General features: G+C 38.1%; 1 long non-coding RNA gene across 2 annotated transcripts in view; it reads right to left on the bottom strand.

The window, feature by feature from the left end:
• Positions 1-15130, bottom strand: part of LOC103473260 (uncharacterized) — a 139215-nt gene extending 124085 nt beyond the window's left edge. Inside the window, exons 1-3 of one of the 2 annotated variants that reach the window (XR_534988.3) lie at positions 14392-15130; positions 11717-11813; positions 7936-11529 (exon numbers count right to left, since the gene is read on the bottom strand). This is a non-coding gene — a long non-coding RNA (uncharacterized LOC103473260). Of the gene's footprint in view, positions 1-2219; positions 7064-7163; positions 7308-7935; positions 11530-11716; positions 11814-14391 lie in introns of those variants that run through there. The other variant, XR_534990.3, reaches the window with a different exon arrangement.
• Between the last annotated feature and the right edge of the window lie 4002 nt (positions 15131-19132).

Genomic DNA, 19132 nt, shown 5'->3' with positions numbered 1-19132 from the left:
AAAGAGCTCTGTTCTGCTTCTCAGATCTGTTCAAAAGCTGCAACCTAAAGTGTCAGATAAAGGGTCAGAGGTCATTTTGATAATATATTATAAAACGGAAAAAAAATCTGACAATATTAATTTATTTAGGGACAATCCTTCTAAACAACTGCGGTGAACTGCTTCCTTATTCGATTTTTCTATGGAACAAAACTCCAAATTATTTTCAGAAAATTCTCCAATGTGCTGAATTTTTCCCTTAAATATTCTAAAAGAAAAGCTGAAATACCTATATATAATGTTATTTGACACACTATTGGCTGCCATTTGCCAAGCAGCCAGTCCAGGAACACCATTAATTTTCCTTGGCTTCGATTGGCAATTGTTCCTGATCGCCAAAGAGTGGCGATCAGGAAGTACGTGGATGTTAGCTTCTTTGTTAGCTTAATGTATATTTGGTGTTTTAACTATTAAAATGGCAGTTTTAATATTTTTTAGAGGAAGTCTGAATCTCTTAGCTATTTTTTTTAGCAGATGTGGTCCCAAACTCCCACTAAAATATTAATATATATTATATATTAATATTAATATATATTAATATAATATTAAAAGGTATATTAAAATGACCAATATGAGGAGGCAAAAATCTGGTTTTATTAAACACACACCTGATTTCTGTGACAGCAGGATGAGGACTGCAAGTCTCTCCAGCTGATTTCTGTGTCAGCTAACACTTCAGCTCTGTCAAGATATCGCATGTCTCACGACTGACCCAGTGACAGCTCTGATGCTGTGTGTGTGTGTAGGTGTGTGTGTGTGCGTGTGTGTGTATATATTTAGTAACCTATAAATTATGTAAGAAAGAGAGAAAATGAGAGAGAGAGAGGAAGAAAGTTGTTTTTTTAACATGGGGAAACGAGCACAATGTGGTGGTGAGCATTTTCTGACTTTTGGTCCACTTAGTGAAATGTACTTTTTAGTTGTTTTTTAAAAACGTTTTTGGTAACACTTTATTTGAAGGTGTGTGCATCAGACTGACATGACTGTCTTAAACATGATATAACACCTGTCATGAACATAAAGAAGTCTTCATGAATGTTTATGACAGTTGTCATGAAGTGTCATTTGGTAAATAATGACACTTTTAATGCAAAGTTGCTCTAAAAGTTGCATTAAAAGTCCATTAAAAGTGCCAATTTTGCATGATTTTGTAAATTATAATTTAATGCAAAGTTGGCATTTTTAATGGACTTTTAATGCAACTTTTAGAGCAACTTTCAACTTTGCATTAAAAGTGTCATTATTTACCAAATGACACTTCATGACAACTGTCATAAACATTCATAAAGACTTCTTTATGTCCATGACAGATGTTCTGTCATGTTTATGACAGTGTCATGTCAGTCTTATGCACACCCCTTCAAATAAAGTGTTACCCAGAATGGCTTACTGTCAACTTTTTCCATGCCCACTGAACATTTCCATATTTTATCACATTGCAACCACACACATGAATATATTTCATTGGAATTTTATGTGACAGACCAACACAAAGTGGTGTGCAATTGAAAAGTAGGAGGAAAGTTATACGTGATTTTAAAAAAAATTGAAAACAAAGAAACAAAGAAAAGGAAGACTTAGTTTTGGGATGGGGAACATTTGCCTCATTTTGTTCATCTTCATTTGTTCAGAGAAAAGAAGTTATCCAAGGGGCTCCCCAACGTGCCCCAGGCCTGGCTTCAGGGTGGGACGACCACTTATATGACAACTGTTCCAGTGGTCGTATAAGGGATCTTTGGGCTGCACTTGGTCTGGTTCCTCACCTAGGACCCGTCTGCATTGGGTGGCCGTACCAGAGGCATGAATCCCCAAAAGCATAACTCCTAGGATCAGTGGAACGCTCAAACACACCCACCACGATAAGGTGGCAGCCCATGGGGGGGGATGTGTATGTGTGTTGTTAAGAAAATAAATTTAGAATATGCTAGTTTTAAAGCTTAACATGTCTTGATTGAAATAGCCTAATTATAGTTTTCAGATTAATAACTTATTTTGCCCTATTGACCTTTATTTTACCTGTAGTTACAGCAGATTGTTTGCCAAGATCTTGTTGAACTTCCCTTTGTCTGTGTGGGAAACAATCAGGAGAAGTTCCAGTTTTCAACAGCAGGAGTCCAGGCCAGTGGAATAGAGTCTTCTGCTTCCACTTTGTTTAGACAAAGGGGACAAATGGCTTTTGATCTTGGAAACAAATTGCAGGGAGTTTCTAACTTTAAAGAGGGTCAGAGACAGTTCCTGGTTGGAGGAGCAAAGATACGCCTTATTTGACTAAAATAAAAACAAGAATACTCCTTTACTATAAAACTTTCTACACAGGAGTAACAAATTAGATTTGCTCTTGCAATTCTCCAAAGACGTCTTTGCACGTCTTTGCTTTTCTTTCTTTTCTTTCTTTCTTTTTCTTTTACATTTTTATCTCAGGTAAATCTCTCTGTCTCTGTTGTTCTGTAGTTTCTGTTGTAATTTCATACCTTGTCTTCTATTGGATTAAACTCTGAACTTCTGTGACGTCTACACTTGTTGTTTCTGAGTGGTTTCACTTTGGCCCGCCGGGAGAACCTAGGATCCGTGAGAGGAAGATCGAGCCAGAGATTTTCCAAAAATATATTATAACTTAAAATCTTCTTCAACAGTGTGCATGTGTGTGCGTGTGTGTATGTGCGTGTGTATCCAGGGATTGGCATTCTGGATTTGAAGAGTTAACTCTGCTCCCATTCTCGGTCTCTCTGAGGATTTCGTGTTGGTCTTGACAGATGTCACAAAAGATGGGGGGAAGAAAGGCAGCATGATAAAAACCAACAGCTCTCAGGAAGCTTTTGTTTGGTCAGTCTTTTGGTTAGAATGTACCAAAAGACTGACTGACTGACCAAATTGTACTTTAAAAATTGAAAAAGTATTGTCAATTAAATTCTTGAATTCCAACAAAAAATATGCAAAAAAGCAGTGGTGGGCACCGCTATCTAAAATGTTAGCTCTGCCGACCCCAAGGCGCTAGCTATAAACATTAATTCTGCTAATATTAAAGCGCTAAATTCAGCCATGTTGATTCCCAGAATATGTCACAAGGAGAACGTCAGCAGGCTCTCAAAACAATTCATATGTGAACCATTGCATTAATTAGTTTAATTAACACTCCTGGTTGTTTATTCATGTGAGCATTGTATTCAAGTAAACTCTGTGTACATATCAGCTGAGGCAGAAAAAAATCGTAGATATTCTCAAATGTTAAAAATGTATGTCTTGGAAAAGAATCAACATTTACTTCTTTGGTGGAAAAATAATCTGGTTGACAGAGACTTTATATAAAGCTCTGGGGCACAATAGAAAGAACAAGTGGACATGAACCAAATGAACAGCAACTGCAAAGACCTTTTTATGAGTTTATTGGCCTCATTGTCGTTTTAGCCGGAGGCCGAGTCTTGAAATGGCTGCTTCTAAAACAACTCAATGAGCCAGAAAATGTATCCTAAAGCAACGAAGGAGCCGCTTTTCCTGTTGCTCTTTGTGCATTACATTACATGTTTGTCCAGAAATAGATGACTGTCTATCAGGTTGTTCTAACATGGACCTCTCTCTGAGAGAAAAATGAACAGCAGGAGGTGCTGGGCCAAACAGTTCTTTACGAGTTCAATCGTAAAGATGTAGTTGACCAGATTTTTTCATTGCAACCATTGGTTATAGGTTACTACTAGGTTCAGTGGCACTGTATGGATTGTCATTTTGTGTGTTTAACAGCTGTTTGTGTGTGTAAGTGATATGATAAATACCAGAGGGAAGGTACCTCTGGTCGAGACCCTCACATGAAAACATGCTGCAGAGCCATTTTTTTTCATTTGAATCGTGATGACATCTGATAACCAGGAGCTAAAAACTGAGAGGCAGAAGAGAAAAGTCTGGGGCACAAAATGGAAAAATGAAAGAGATAAAGATGTGTTGGATGTACAATATTATTATTTACACTGGAAATGCATCTTCCTGCTGCATCCTAGCAGTCGTGTGTCATTATAATCTAATGTTGATATGGTGATGACAATTGTGATTAAATATATTTTGTAGCTCTGCTACATATGACAGTATGGATTTTTTTAAAAGTTAATTAGAATGTGCCAGATAGCAAAACTATTGAGGGTCTTAACATCAGCTGGTCATGTGGAGTAAAACAACCAATCTTCAACAAAGCATGAGCAAAACAAAGGAAATAATCAGACTGGTCCCAGTCAAGAATTCTGGAACAATGTTATTCATGAGGGATAAGAGCCAAGGAGAGAAGTCCGGCCAAACAAAACAAACTACTCTGACCTTGAACATTCAGAAATCTGTCACCCAGGTGACGCCTTTGTGGATTCTTCTTGTTCAAAACTATTTGTTTTAAGTCACAAATGTGTATGTTTTGAAGGCTAAATCTGGGACTGATGAAGATGAAGAAAGCAGTATGGGAGGGGAACACAAGTGAAAGATATGTTATGCTGTGTGAAATCCCAAAAGGACCAAATGGACCAAAGTCAGAAAATTTTCAGAAATGTATATATTTAAACTTGTGAAAATTGATTTTTGATTTTTCTTTCCTTCTAGATTTCCAAAGCTGTTTTGATGTAACTAACTGGAAAATATGCCGACAGCACCTGCACCATTACCTCCCTGTATGGTGGTAAATATAAAAGCTTTTATGGATGGAGTGGTATGAAAATTACTATGATGTAGCTAATTTGCATAACCACTCTGTTTGTCACGCTGGAGAAAGCCAGAATGAGAGCTAAAGCCAATAGTTTTCCAGTCAGTCTCTGTTTCAGTCATCAGCTCTGATTATCAGCTGAACAGTGGCAGTTCAACAGATGCTAAGAACTAATTGCTAATAACAACACAGCATAATAACACGGCAAAAGTGTGCAGTCATTTTCTTACAGTTCTTAATTGATGTGGAGCCTCATTAACTACCAGCACACAAATAAAAATCTGCTCTGGGTGCAACTGACAGCGGTTTTTATTTTTTGTTGCCCCTCAAACTTTGCAGCTCTGGATGGAGAGCCACATCAAAAACAAACGTTATGTTAAGAAATATACAAAAACTGACCTTGAACATTCAGAAGTCCAAGTTCTTAAGTCAAATTTCCAAAGAGCTTGGAAAGCTTTTGGAGGAAGTTCTCCAACAAATCTCATTCGTGTCAAAATATTCCCTGTTCCCAGCATCAGAGACAGGCATGTAGGAACTGCATGCCTCTTCTCCAAGAGACCCAGAGCAATGCAAATTGTTAAAATTCTAATATTAGCTTGAATGCTAATCTAAGTGGCTAACAGTAACAATTAGACTAAACAAAGAAAGGCATTAAAAATGGCATTATTTTGACTGCATAGATTAGCAATTATAAATAAGTTATTTAACACTGAAACGTCTCGGACCACGAGGTAAAAACAGTTAAGCTTTCTATCAATAATTTATCCCTTTTTTATTTAACGTAAAAATGTAGTCATGAAACCGAGGAAGTCAATATTCCAACCATAACACCACAATGAATAAGACAGTCCAATAATTATACAGGATAGTCAAGGCTGCACATTGGTACATTTAAACCCCTTTTACACTGCACAGCTGGTCCGGGGTCGACCCGGGTCGAGCCCGGTACCACCCAGCTCCCTGGAACCCCAAGAGCTGCGGTTCCAATTGGGACAACCAGACCGGCTAGCTTGTGTTAGCCATTGATTGGTTCTTCCTGTTGATCCCGGGTTCTCTCGTGTGGACACAGAAACACAACAATACGTGTTGACGTCACAGAATTACAGAATTTAATCCAATCAGAAGAAAGTATAAGATAGAACAGGAAACTGGAGAAACACAGATACAAATATTGTTACCTGAGACAAGAAGACAGAAATATCAAGGACGTCCTTTGAGAAAGAGCTGGTGCAGAAGTAAACTAAAATCAGCTTTTTCTGAATTATTTCCCTTGTGCACAAACTTTGTTTTCCTCTTTAATGTATTCAAATAAGGCGTATATCTAGTTGACCAACTGGAAGGCACCTCTGGCCCTTTTTTGAATTTAGAAAATCCCTGCGATTTGTTCACAAGTTCAAACACCAGTTCCTCCTTTTGTTAAATAAGGTGGAAGCAGACTCTCCGAATTCATGGTGGTTTATGGCTTTCACAAATCAGTGTGAAAAGCTGGAACTTCCTACTGATTGTTTCCCAGACAGACAAAGGGCAGATCAGAGATCTTGACAAACCATCTACTTTAACTACAAGTAAAATAAAGGTCAATAGGCCAGAATAAGTTATACATTTTAAAACTATATTAGGCTATTTCAATCAAGCCATGTAAAATTTTAAAACTAACTTATTTTAAATTATTTCCTTAACACTATCCTAACAGTACGAACTGAAGTGCAAAATGTCTTAATTTAAAAGTAAGTTAAATCATGTTAAGTTTTGCCTCAGCAGGACTATCTTAGTCTTTTTTTCTTGTGCGACTTTCTGTCAGACAATGATTTGAGTCTTATGCAGTTTTCTTTGTTGTATTCTGGGATTCAAGGTTACCGGTAAATCAAGGAAAAGAAACCCTTGCTAATTAGCTTTTTGGCATCTATCATTGGTAAGTTCAAATTTGTCATCTGGATTCTGTACATTCCTGGAGGCAAAGAACTTACAACTTATTCATACTGGTTTTAAAAATATCTTAAAAAGTGTTACATTTGTATTGATGAAACCTGCCAAAACCATTAAAAGTAGGTTAAAACCACTGCACGGCAGTTAATTTACATTAAAGGAATGTGGAGACTTTAATAATTTAACACCATTTGCTTTTAGGAACTTTAGAGCTAAAATGGGATTAAAAGCAGAATGTTGGTGAAGGCCACAGAGACGGAGTGCAGAACTCCTGTTCATTCTTGAATAGGTTTTCAGGAAGTAGTTTGTTCTTCTCTGCTCAGCAACGTCACTGTCCTTGGCTCGCAAATTTTCCACTGCCTCCGCCAACTCCTACTTTTTCTCTCTCCCCCTCTCTCTTCCCCTCTCATCCAAACACACAGACGCCTGCAACAGAAGACATGAGCAGACACAAACTAGCAAACTCCCTCCCAGCACACACTGTCCTCTCTTTAAACACACATTTATGCACACTAAAGTTGCAAACCTTCTGTTGGCTGAAGCTGGCAGTCCGGTTTTGTGGGGAAGCCAAGCATGATGCTTGTGGCACCAAAACAATGCAGCCATTATTGGAGTGGACACAAACCCCAACGTAGAAACGAAACTCAAAGAGAACGCACAATAGCTGCGCCTGTGCACAAATGAGAACACAACGTATCAAATGCTCCTTTTTTGAATTGACATATTAATAATTTATATTTCCATCAAAAAATGACTTGGTTCAATACCTTCATATATTCGCTGGATGAAAGAAGACTGCTTTTTGATTGGTTCTCATCACTTAGTCATTTTAGCAAGCATTTGTATATTTATTAAAATATATCTGATTCAAACTCTGAAAAATTAGTAAAATAAACACTTGTACATTTGATACGCAATCATATTATAGAAAAACTATCATTAACATGCTGAAAATAAATCTGAACTTTTTGCAGGAATATTACACTTTGACCAAACCTTCGTGAATTGTCAATTTTCAACCTGCAATTTTCAAACCATTTCTGATGGCAAAGTTTATCATTGTGACAATGAATTGTTTACATAGAATCATATCAAAAATAAGAAGGAATTTGATTCTACATCAGTGAGAAACATTAATGCACATTTGTAAAGTTGATTCTATCCATCCATCCATTTTCTTGCATCCTTGTCCCTTGGTGGGGTCGGGAGGGTTGCTGGTGCCTATCTCCAGCTAACGTTCCGGGCGAGACCTGGACAGGTCGCCAGTCTGTCGCAGGGCAACACAGAGACACACACACACACTCACACCTAGGGAGAATTTAGAGAGACCAATTAACCTGACAGTCATGTTTTTGGACTGTGGGAGGAAACCGGAGTACCCAGAGAAAACCCACGCATGCACAGGGAGAACATGCAAACTCCATGCAGAAAGACCCCAGGCCAGGAATTGAACCCAGAATCTTCTTGCTGCAAGGCAACAGCTCTACCAGCTGCGCCACTGTGCAGCCCCAAGTTGATTCTACCATCTGTGATAAGTAGATCATTCAGTTTCCAAATTAAGTGTAAATGTTATCTTTTTTAAAATTACAAAAAATGTCTCAAAGCACTTTACAAAAAGAAAAATAATTTCAGTTCAACCATATGTATGTATCTAAAGGTTTCTACTTAAGGAAAAAGTAGACGCTGTAAAGTATCGCATCTTTGCCAGCAACAAAATGTCTCAAACTTTCCTCTTCCTCTGACTTTAATTACTCAATATGTGGAAGAGTGGCTAACACGGACTGAGTTCACTTCCTCTGAACCGGCTCAGAAAATCCACATATTGGATTTTCTGAGCCGGAATCAGGGTTAACCCTGATTCTGATCAGGGTTAATCCTGATCAGAATCAGGAAATTCTGATTCTGCCAATCAGAATTTCCTCTGATTGCCACAGAGGAAATTCAAACTGACAAATGGATCTCAGTGGAACAAATCCCAGATTAGCAGAAAATCCTGATGAGGAAAAATCAGGATTCTGGAAGGCCATTGCCAGGCTAACTCAACATTAGCTCAGAGGCAAAATGACTTGCAGACTTTTTTTCCAATGCCTTTTCTGAATTATTACAACCCCTCATTAAAACCAACCAATTTTCAACAAATTAAAAAAAAAACCTGTCTAGTGTGAAAGTTTGAAGAGTTGTAAAGTTTTGTATGTTTTTATTCATCATTTGCTTTAAATGAATTGTAAAGTAACTTTTTTCTTATTGTGCCTTTTATTACATATATTATGGTAAAAAGTCACTCTAGGCGGTGTATTTCTGTCTGGGTAACAGGGTTCAGGCTGAACAGGAAGTGCTGCCATCCTGGTTAATTCTCTTGCTGCCTCTCCTCTAATCTCATCGGCTTTTATGCTCTGGGGTTCCCCGCTGTAATTACTGAGCCAAACCGCCCCGGCAGCTCTACTGGCATGTCAGCTTAGGAAACAAACTGTTCTACTCAGTGGCAGGCGGGCAAAGACCAGGAACAGCTTTTTCTGCCTTTGTTTGTGCTTACTCAAGTAAAAGCAGAAAACTGAATAAAGCAGGGTGATTGAGAGGCACCCTTACAGGCGTGATGCAGAACTTTTTACATTCATAATGAGATCTGGCTATGTCATGGTCCTTTAATAATCAGTGTGCATCACTGGTGTGTTTTCAGCTCAGTGTGGGTTCCTGGAAGGTGCAAACACACTTGTCTTCCTGTGGAGGTGAAATGAGATTTAAATTTCTAAAAATGGATTGAGACCCTCACCAGCTGGGTTCCATCCAACAGCAGAAAAATACAGATTCTATAACACAACAGCCTCTAATCACAATTTTTTCCTAATTTCTTTTAGTACAATAATTTTTCAGATTTTGTGTGTTTTCTGTTAAAAATGTTAAATTTACTGCTGTTGTGCCTTTTTTGGAGTTTTGATTCTGGGAAAAAAAAAAGAAAAAAAAAACCCTGCCTATTCCTGGAATGAACTTGTAAACTTCATTTGCAGCCACCAGTGCCAGAGAAAACAGGATTTACTGGCCGTTTGGGGCAGAGGTAATGTTCTGTTGATACCAATCAAAAGGCTAAAGTAGATAACCAGCTGAAGACCATTAACACGGAGATGATGAACTTGAGAAAACATCCGAAGCAATAGCTACAAAAAAATTGACACCAGTTACGTCTATAGAATCCCACGAGGATTAAAAGTTACATTTTTTAAACCATTGAATGAGAAACTAGTAAGTTTGCAAACAATTATCTTGAACGTCAGCCATGTCTCACTACCTTGTTGAAACTCTGTGATTTATTAATGTCCTTATTATGGTTATAAAAACATCAGCTGACAAAACTCCCCTCAAAATTAAATGTTTTGTCTTATATAAAGTAGATCTCTGGTGCTGTGAATAGCTAAAATTCACAAATACTTGAGACCCCCTTTAAAATGTTTAGAACTGGCTATTTTGATAGTTCAAACAGCAAATATTCTTTAAAAAGTCTGTAAAAAAGTGTTAGATTTACTGCTGCTGTGCCTCTTTTGGAGTTTTGATTCTGGGGAAAAAAACAAAAAAAAAAAACCCTGCCTATTCCTGGAATTAGATTGTAAACTTAATTTGCAGCCACCAGTGCCAGAGAAAACAGGATTTAACCTTTTTCTACCCACAGGAAAGCATCTCAATGGTATCATTGCCTTCCATGTTTTGATTCCTTGTTATCTGTTAAACTGTTTCTGATGAAAATCTTTTAAATAAAATTTGCAAAGTGAATGTTCTGTGCTCAAAACTGACAGACCTGTTCTCTATTGTCTTCTGCAACATTTAGAATATAAAATACATTTATTTTTGGCCTTTTACACAATGTGACATCCAACAATTACTATTCATTTGAGTGGACTTAGCTCAGTTCATTAAATTATAATTAGGATTTGAATGTTTCATTGGCATATTATGTGTACATCACAATCAATTCTTTTGTAAAGATTTTAATATATTTTTGTTAAAAGAAAATATGCTACTTAATACACAGTTTGCAAATAGAGAGGTTAATCATGCTAATATTCAGTTTTGTGTCATTATCTAAATTGTTGCTCATTTATTGAATTGGCATTTTAATGATTTCTTTTTTAATTTGCATGTAATGCTTTAGACAGCATGCATTTATATATGTGCACTTGTAATTGTGTAATATTAAAATCAAAAGGCAGGCATAAGGACCAGACAACCCAAAAATGCAGGTGTGGAGTTTCTCCTAGCTGTGTGGTTGAGATTAATATCATGTGAGCAAAGACCTGAATAATTATGACAGGAAGAATCTTTGGATATTAAAAAAATGCTGCAAAGAGGTGGAGGACGAATTCATTAAAATCTGAATTAATCTTGAGTCAAATTTTTTCATCCACAGCTAGAATTAACACTTAAACCTGTGCAATTGTGCTTACAGAAGCAATTAAGAGAATCCCTTTCTTTCCGTTATTTTCTGGGATCATTCTCTTCACACTGCGACAGCTTCATTAAATTTGAAACCATAAGAAATGGCATCATTTCATATGCTTAATTGTGAAATCTAGCCTTAATAATTGTTATGTAGCTTTAGGGAAAAAGACTGAGGAGGTCGGAACCATTAGAGCAAAAAAGCAGCAGGAGATGCAGACTATAAGGTAAGACAGTGAGAAAGAACAGGTATTGTCAAGTTTTTGGCCTCTTCAAACCGCCTCGGCTTCTGCCCAAACTTGAAAAAGGCTTGCTCCCATCAAAGAGACGCAGGAACAACTCATCTCAGTGACATCTTTTTATTTCGCTTTTCTTTTGTCTTTAAATTACTTGACAATACAAGACCACCATAACTTTATTTGAGTGGTCAGAGTAGACACAGAGTGGTCACCAAGCAGGTTGAAAACCTACAAAACAAATGAACCAAAATTACTTACAGATTATAGTGAACAAAATAACTCATTTCCCAAACAATATTAATTTACCTTTAAGTTATCAGTGAACAAACAAAATAAACTACATTCCAAACATAAACCCATTTCATCAACTAGGTCCTCTGAATGCAGGTTAAATGATTTAATGTTCATTTCCTACCAGTGGTGTCTCTGTAGGAGCTTGAAGCCGAGTTCTTTGTCTGAAGGGATCATTCAGAACACAGGTGTGCCGAGTTACTTTATAGGCTCCTGAAGGCCTGATTGAGAGAGATGGGTGTGCTTGATTTCCTGTGAGGCACATGCCAGTTGGGTGGAGATGGTAATGCACTCACAAATACACAAATACACCATTTAACTTGACAGATATGATTATGCCAACGCATTTATTTATCGTAGATAATATAAACAAGTCAGAACTCATTACTTTTATGGACAGAATTTCTAGGCGCAGCCGAGGTGTTGAGGGGATCCGTTTTGGTGGCCTTAGGATCGCATCTCTGCTTTTTGCGGATGATGTGGTCCTGTTGGCTTCATCGGAACGTGATCTGCAGCTCTCACTGGAGCAGTTCGCAGCCGAGTGTGAAGCGGCCGGGATGAGGCTCAGTGCCTCCAAATCCGAGGCCATGGTCTTGAGCCGGAAAAGGGTAGAGTGCCTTCTCCGGGTCAGGGGGGTCGTCCTGCCTCAAGTGGAGGAGTTTAAGTATCTGGGGATCTTGTTCACGAATGAGGGAAGAAGGGAACGGGAGATCGACAGGCGGATTGGGGCAGCGTCTACTGTGAAGCGGGCGCTGTACCGGTCCGTCGTGGTGAAGAGAGAGCTGAGCCAAAAAGCGAAGCTCTCGATTTACCGGTCGATCTACGTTCCCACCCTCATCTATGGTCATGAGCTTTGGGTCATGACCGAAAGAACGAGATCACGGGTACAAGCGGCCGAAATGAGTTTCCTCCGCAGGGTGGCTGGGCTCTCCCTTAGAGATAGGGTGAGAAGCTCGGTCATCCGGGAGGGACTCAGAGTAGAGCCGCTGCTCCTCCACGTCGAGAGGAGCCAGTTGAGGTGGCTCGGGCATCTGGTAAGGATGCCTCCTGGACGCCTCCCTGGTGAGGTGTTCCGGGCACGTCCCACCGGGAGGAGGCCTCGGGGAAGACCCTGGACACGCTGGAGGGATTACGTCTCTCGGCTGGCCTGGGAACGCCTTGGGATTCCCCCGGAGGAGCTGGAAGAAGTGGCTGGGGAGAGGGAAGTCTGGGCCTCCCTTCTGAAGCTGCTGCCCCCGCAACCCGACCCCGGATAAGCGGAAGAAAATGGATGGATGGATGAATATAAACAAGTAAACTTGTTTATAATAAATTTTAAAGCTAATTGGATTTAAATTACAATAAAATCCTGCAGGTCAAATATCAAGTCAGGATTTCAGAGTGTCATGGCTGCCTGTGTGCTGTCTGCACTGAAATAAAACTAAAATAACCAACATGCATTTCATAAAATATTTTTTGATATATAGCTATTTTTAGCATGTTTTCCATCTGCTGCAGAAATCTCTGCAACCCAACTTTCAGTTGCTTCGGCAACTTGGCGTTACCATTGTTGCATTTAATATAAAAACACATCAATATTTCTAACTTTAGTAGAACAACAAAAAGGCAAAATGTCCAAGAGTGTTAAATAACTAATCAAATGGGTTATGAGTTCTAAATGTAATGATTTTAGTCCTACTTCTATTTATTGTATTTTAGGGAGTCTAGGTTTGATTTGGGTTTTTGGGCCACTTTTAAATGAAAACTTTTTAACTAATTTGAATAATAAACTAGAAACATACTGTTTGATAACTAAGATTAACTAGAATGTATGTGTGGTTGTCATGTGAGTCATAGAACCCAGGTGCAAATCAACCTTTTGCCTGACAGAAAAGCCCTGTGAGAAAAATAAATGTGCAGAATATACAATTAAATAATCCTGCCAAGACCAAATGTAAGATGTAATTAGCCAGCTTAGTTTTTTTTATTTAAATTGTCGAGAAAAGTCGAGCTCATCCTACTTTCCCATGCTGGAGATTTTAGTTTAATAATAACAATGAATAAAGTTACCTTTAAAATTGATTACACAGGACTTCTTAGTCTGCAGCCTAAAACTCTTTTTACAGTGTCCTCTAAATATACTCTAATTTAAAAGTTACAAATCTTTTCCTTAAAGGACCTTTTTACTTTGACTTTACTTGAAATAATTAAGTTCAATACCATATTTGTATCCCATGTCTGACAATGACTCAAGCTTAGCAGGGACAGATTCCCCAGTAAGTGACTGTTGCTCTGTGGGTAGCACAGTAGTCTTTCTCGACACCAGCTTATACAGAGTTTACTTCAGTTCTGGACAGGGTAAAATCCCAGCAGATTTAGGAAACTCAATTCACCCATTAGATGAAGAGCTGGTAGCACATCTCCCTCCTTTGAGAAGGGGAAGTAGAGAGAGAGAGAGAGAGAGGGGGGGGGGGGGTGTTGCGCAACAACAAAATGAATCTAAGACAATTAAAGGTTTTAATTGTAGATGAATTTTAGACAGCCTGATTGGTTGCTGTTGTATACAAAAGGTAGGACATTATTGCACTGAGAGCAGCACAAGAGAAAGAGGGGAAAAGAAGAGATCTGGAAAAAATACCAGGTTTATTGTTGGTGATTGGGTGTTCCATGTTTCATTGACTCAGTGCATATACACAATTCCATTATCAATTCCTAATGCTAGCTGTGCATGCATGGTTTTTCTTCTCCTAAACTCGGTTAGAACATCAGAATTGTAAAAAACATATGTCTCACAGCCACAGAGAGGGCACATTCACTTACTGTTTAGTCCGCCTGGTAATTATCATATCCGCCATCTGTTAGAGAGCATATGATAAGTAGGAGAAGGAGTAGAACTGCCAAGAAGAGATGGAGGGAGCGAGACCAGGGAAAGAGGGAGCAGAAAGAAAAGAGTGTCCCTGTCAGAGCCTAGATCATCACGTGTGTTAGTGGCTGCTTGCGTGCGTCTGTCATTATGCATGAATGTGTGCGATTGTGTGGGAGCAGTGAGTACAAGGAGAGGCTATTTATAGGAGCTGCCTCACCTCGCCGCCGGCCGCGTGTTTACCAGGAACCCAGAGGCATCATGGATATCCCAGCAGACAGAGCTGTGCCTTGCAGCAATGTGTCACAGCTCACCCCACCTCGCTCTTGCTGCCTCCCTCTGCTCCTCCTGACATCCTGCCTGAACTGTCTTTCATACTTGCCCTTATGGAGTCCAAATCTCTCTGTAATCAGCGGCACAACTCCACGATTCCTATGGTGAAACGCTGTGCTGCGATTAGAAAACGCACACCAGCTGCGATTTTACAGACCTGTCATCATGGTGTGAACAAAAGGAATGACGTTTTTGGAAAATAAATATGGAAAGTATAGTTATGGAAAATCCGTAATGAAATAAGCCTTTAAGTAGGAATGAAAAAATAGATTAGAATGGCCCAAAATCAACCCCTTTTATTTGGACAAATGAGTCGTTCCAAAAAATATTAAAATATTACTTCGTTTAAGGTCAGATAATAAGGTCAGATTTGACCCAATTATGTTAAACCTGCCTCAGATTCTGTGCCACCTTCTGCAAAACTTTGAGACTATTTTAAAAAAACCAGAGCACCATGACATCTGATCTGCAAGATGGATCAGCGTAAAACACCTGGATGTTCTGATTGACCTACTAAAAAACAAGATCAGTTCACCTGTTACAGTCCTTTCCCTTTCCTTAGAAACATAATCATACACTCCATTAATTATAGCGTTTTTAATGGTTTTATTGTGCTGATAGTTAACATAAATCAGATGGTTTTGAAGTCAAACCATAGCTAAAAACAAAGATATCCTTTAAGGTTTTCATTCATTCAGAAATTACGCTATGAATAATTCTGCTTGTATTCGGTTTACAGCTTGGATCAAATCTGACCCAGATGGTTCACTTCCAATTTTTATCCCGTCTAGTATTAATAATAAAGGAAATTAGCTTTAGCTGTTGGAAAAAGGTTGATTTCTGGAATCTTGTTCCAAGACTCTTAAGGAGGAGATCCTGAACCACATGGACTGAGCTGGTTACATCAGATCAATCTGAATCTTTATTTCTCATTAAAACGACTTCTTGTCATTTTAAGACATTGTTATAAAATTGCATCTTTATTCTGCTGCAATGACTGCATTCTTACAATTAAAATTTCTTGTATCCTGACCGTAATGCTCCCTACAACTCACAGAACAGATGATTGAAATAAAGGCATTTTTTGAAAGTATTTTCTGTGATTTTAGTATAGAAATTGAGGGCGGGAGGAATCGATTAAAATAAAATCTGGTATGAAAAAAAATCTTGTATCATCCAGCCATATTCAGCATATTAAATTATATGATTAACTACATATTACTTAATATTCACATTTCTTTGCTGGTATTACCTAAAAGTGTTGCATTTTAACATCTCACTTGAATTCTTGATCTACATGCAAATACTTGATATAACGTAAACAGAGAAATGGGGAAAACAAGGTTTGTGAAATGTAGATAAAATTTTATTGTAGGTACAAACAGGATAGCAAAATTAACAGTGAATATATAATATACTTCCTAGCAGCTAATCAGACATCAGACTTGTTTGCCTTTACTGGTGATGAAAACTTGTCACTCTGGAGGAAAGGAAGACCAGCTCAGGATGACAGCAGTGTCAGGGTAGACAATAAAGTCTGCAGGTAGATTTTTGCATACTGGTGCTCCGGTTTCAAGATCATAGTTTAACCAAGTACTGTAAATAAAAAGTTAGTCCACGTTGTGATGATCTGGCAGGCCGTGGACTGATAAGCGTCCATATTTAGCTACACAACATAATCAAAACTAATAAATCCTCAGCTCTTTTTGAGAGTTTTGCTTGAAAATAAATTGATAATATCAGAAAATTAAATGTTTAAGTTAAATAGTTCTGGTATCACAAAGAAACTGAAATGTTTCAGAGGTGTAACAACACTGAAGTTACTGAGTAAGAGTGAACTTAAATACTACTTAGAAAATGCATGTTAAAATCTGAATACTCTTTTGAAAGTGTACAACTGAAATTAATTTAAACTACTAGCAGGCAAAGCACAGGGTTTGCTCATTACCAACAGTAATACAAAAAATGATGCATCTAAGAGTTTATAAAATAGTTTATAAAAGTCGAGGCAAACATAAATTTACCATTTTAAAAACAAAAAGCAGCGGGAGGATGTAACTTCATAACCTAATTTTCTAAGCAGAATCTCAGAGGAAAAAGAAGAAATTACGTTGTGTAACGTAAGAACAGATTATAGCAGTCAACTGGAAAAATTCACTCTAATGTGGATTGTAATTATGAAACAACAAAGATAGATGTCATATTTTCGGGATTTGGGAAATTTGTACCATTCGTTCAGTGGGTTTTTTATGTGGGTCGGTGCCACTTAAACCGATGTAAAGCGAAGGTTTTGGACCTTAATTTGACTGACAACTTGTGTGGTTCGGATCGGGCTGAAGCTTGCTGCCCTCGGTTTTTCTTAAATTACCGTGCTTGGTATCGGAGGGGCTCGTTGCTCCGACTGCATGTTAAATGTATTTTATATAATTATCATATAAACAAAAACTAAGGAGTTGCCTAAAAATAATTTCATACTCTGTATAACACAAACGCACGTCAACACACGTATTGACTTACCTTGTGCTGAATCGCTGCCTCTGTTCTCAGCCTGTTCCCGTAGCAGTGGATTTCCTCCGGCATTATTTTCCTCCAACAAATTATTCCAGGAAACGAAGAACGTACAGCTCCCTTTTAACCTCCGTCTTCCCGATTCTGATGCTGGATCTTCAATAACCTCAAGCTTTGAAATAAAAGGCAGCTACAAACTGTGTGTTAGCTGTAGTGGCTAAGTTTTGGCTGCAGTCCACCTTGATATCAGCAGGAAAATGAAAAAAACTAAGCACTAGATGGTGCCGGCTAATTACTGGACACAACGGCACACCAAAAAACTCGATTGTTGTACCAGTAGCTCACAGATATTTTACGTTTTGCGTCTTTTTCATGGTACAAATCTTGCAGCTTTGGCCAAGAACAACAGGAGCAAGCAGGACCCGGAACCAATCTATGTGGCATAAATTCAAAAGGAAATACGTCACCACCTCTCGTGGCATATACCCCATTCTGTAGCTTTCGGTGTACTTCTAAATCTGCTTCTTTGTGGCATCTTTTCGGGCCTGCTACTGCCTCTAGTGGCGTGGGGGTGGTAACATAACTAATATAATTACATTACTAAATCAGAACACCGCAAAGTCTTTATTATTTATTATAAATTTTTCATTCTCTTAAGAATGTAGAGCTAATTAAATGATCTAAACAAGACCTTAAAGTGGTTCCTGTTTCTCTTGATGGCCAACCTGTTGAAACTGTGGCAAATTTTAAATACCTTGGGTCGTTCCTGGACAGTCAGCTCAACTTTGCTGAAAACACTGACTATATTTTGAAGAACTGTTCTCAGAGACTCTACCTTTTAAGAAGACTTAGTGATCATGGGGTGACCCAACTAGACTCTAGTTGGGGCACTCTTATGTCTTGAATTTGGGGGTGGGGGGAAATCATATTTTATTTATCATTACAGAAGGGTTCAGTGAATGTGCATATGAAACTGGTGGGTTCGGTACCTCAAAAAAGGTTAAGAACCACTGCTCTGGAGTGAGTAAAATAACTTAGAACTTTTTTAAAAGCTTTAATCTAAGAAGCTGTTTGAAAAAGCAAAACGAAACATCTTTTCTGTAAAACCTTGTATGTTCACTTGGACCATTTCTCCTGAAGCCTTGAATCAAACAAAGTAAAAAAAAAAAAATCAGTTTGTAAATTTGAGATATTTTGCATTTTCAAAAATAAATTCATGTGACACAGGAGAGAATACAGATATTTTCCTACATTTGTGTCCGTGGGGACACCATCACATTAAAATGATGATGGACTCATCTGCTTTCCTCTCGCAACTTTCTGTTTATACTGTTTATATTCAACAATCCTAAAACCAAAATGTTTCTGTTTGCTCATACTTAGAGCAATTGATTATGATAGTGTTTTAACAAAGATTGGGAATTCAGATGATCAATGTTTCAACTTCAAATTTAGCACAAAACCTTATTGTAGTTATGTTTTTCAACAAATTGGCTCAAATTTAAGTTGTTCAAAAATGTGACTATTGTCAGACTGAAAGTGTATAATCACGGTGTAGGCTCTTCTTTCAGAACTTTGTTGATGTTTTATAATGAAAGGTTTTTTGGGTGGTTTTTAGCCATCACGAAGTGGTTTCATCTTTCACTTTGAATTAATCAAATTTATATTCAGGCCAGACTCTTTGAAGGCTTCAAACAGCTTTGAGGAGGAAAACAGAAAACATGTGTTCTGTCAGCTCCAATAATACCATATCTACTGGAGATTTTCTAAGATCACAATTATTTGTTCTTCTTGATTATGAAAGTGATATTTTTCAGTCTTTTTTTAGCACAATACTTATTGCTACACCGTTATTGA

Source organism: Poecilia reticulata, chromosome 2 (assembly GCF_904066995.2).
Source record: "Poecilia reticulata chromosome 2, P_reticulata-male-v2, whole genome shotgun sequence".
NCBI classification, from domain to species: domain Eukaryota; kingdom Metazoa; phylum Chordata; class Actinopteri; order Cyprinodontiformes; family Poeciliidae; genus Poecilia; species Poecilia reticulata.
This window is presented reverse-complemented; position numbering and strand designations above follow the sequence as displayed.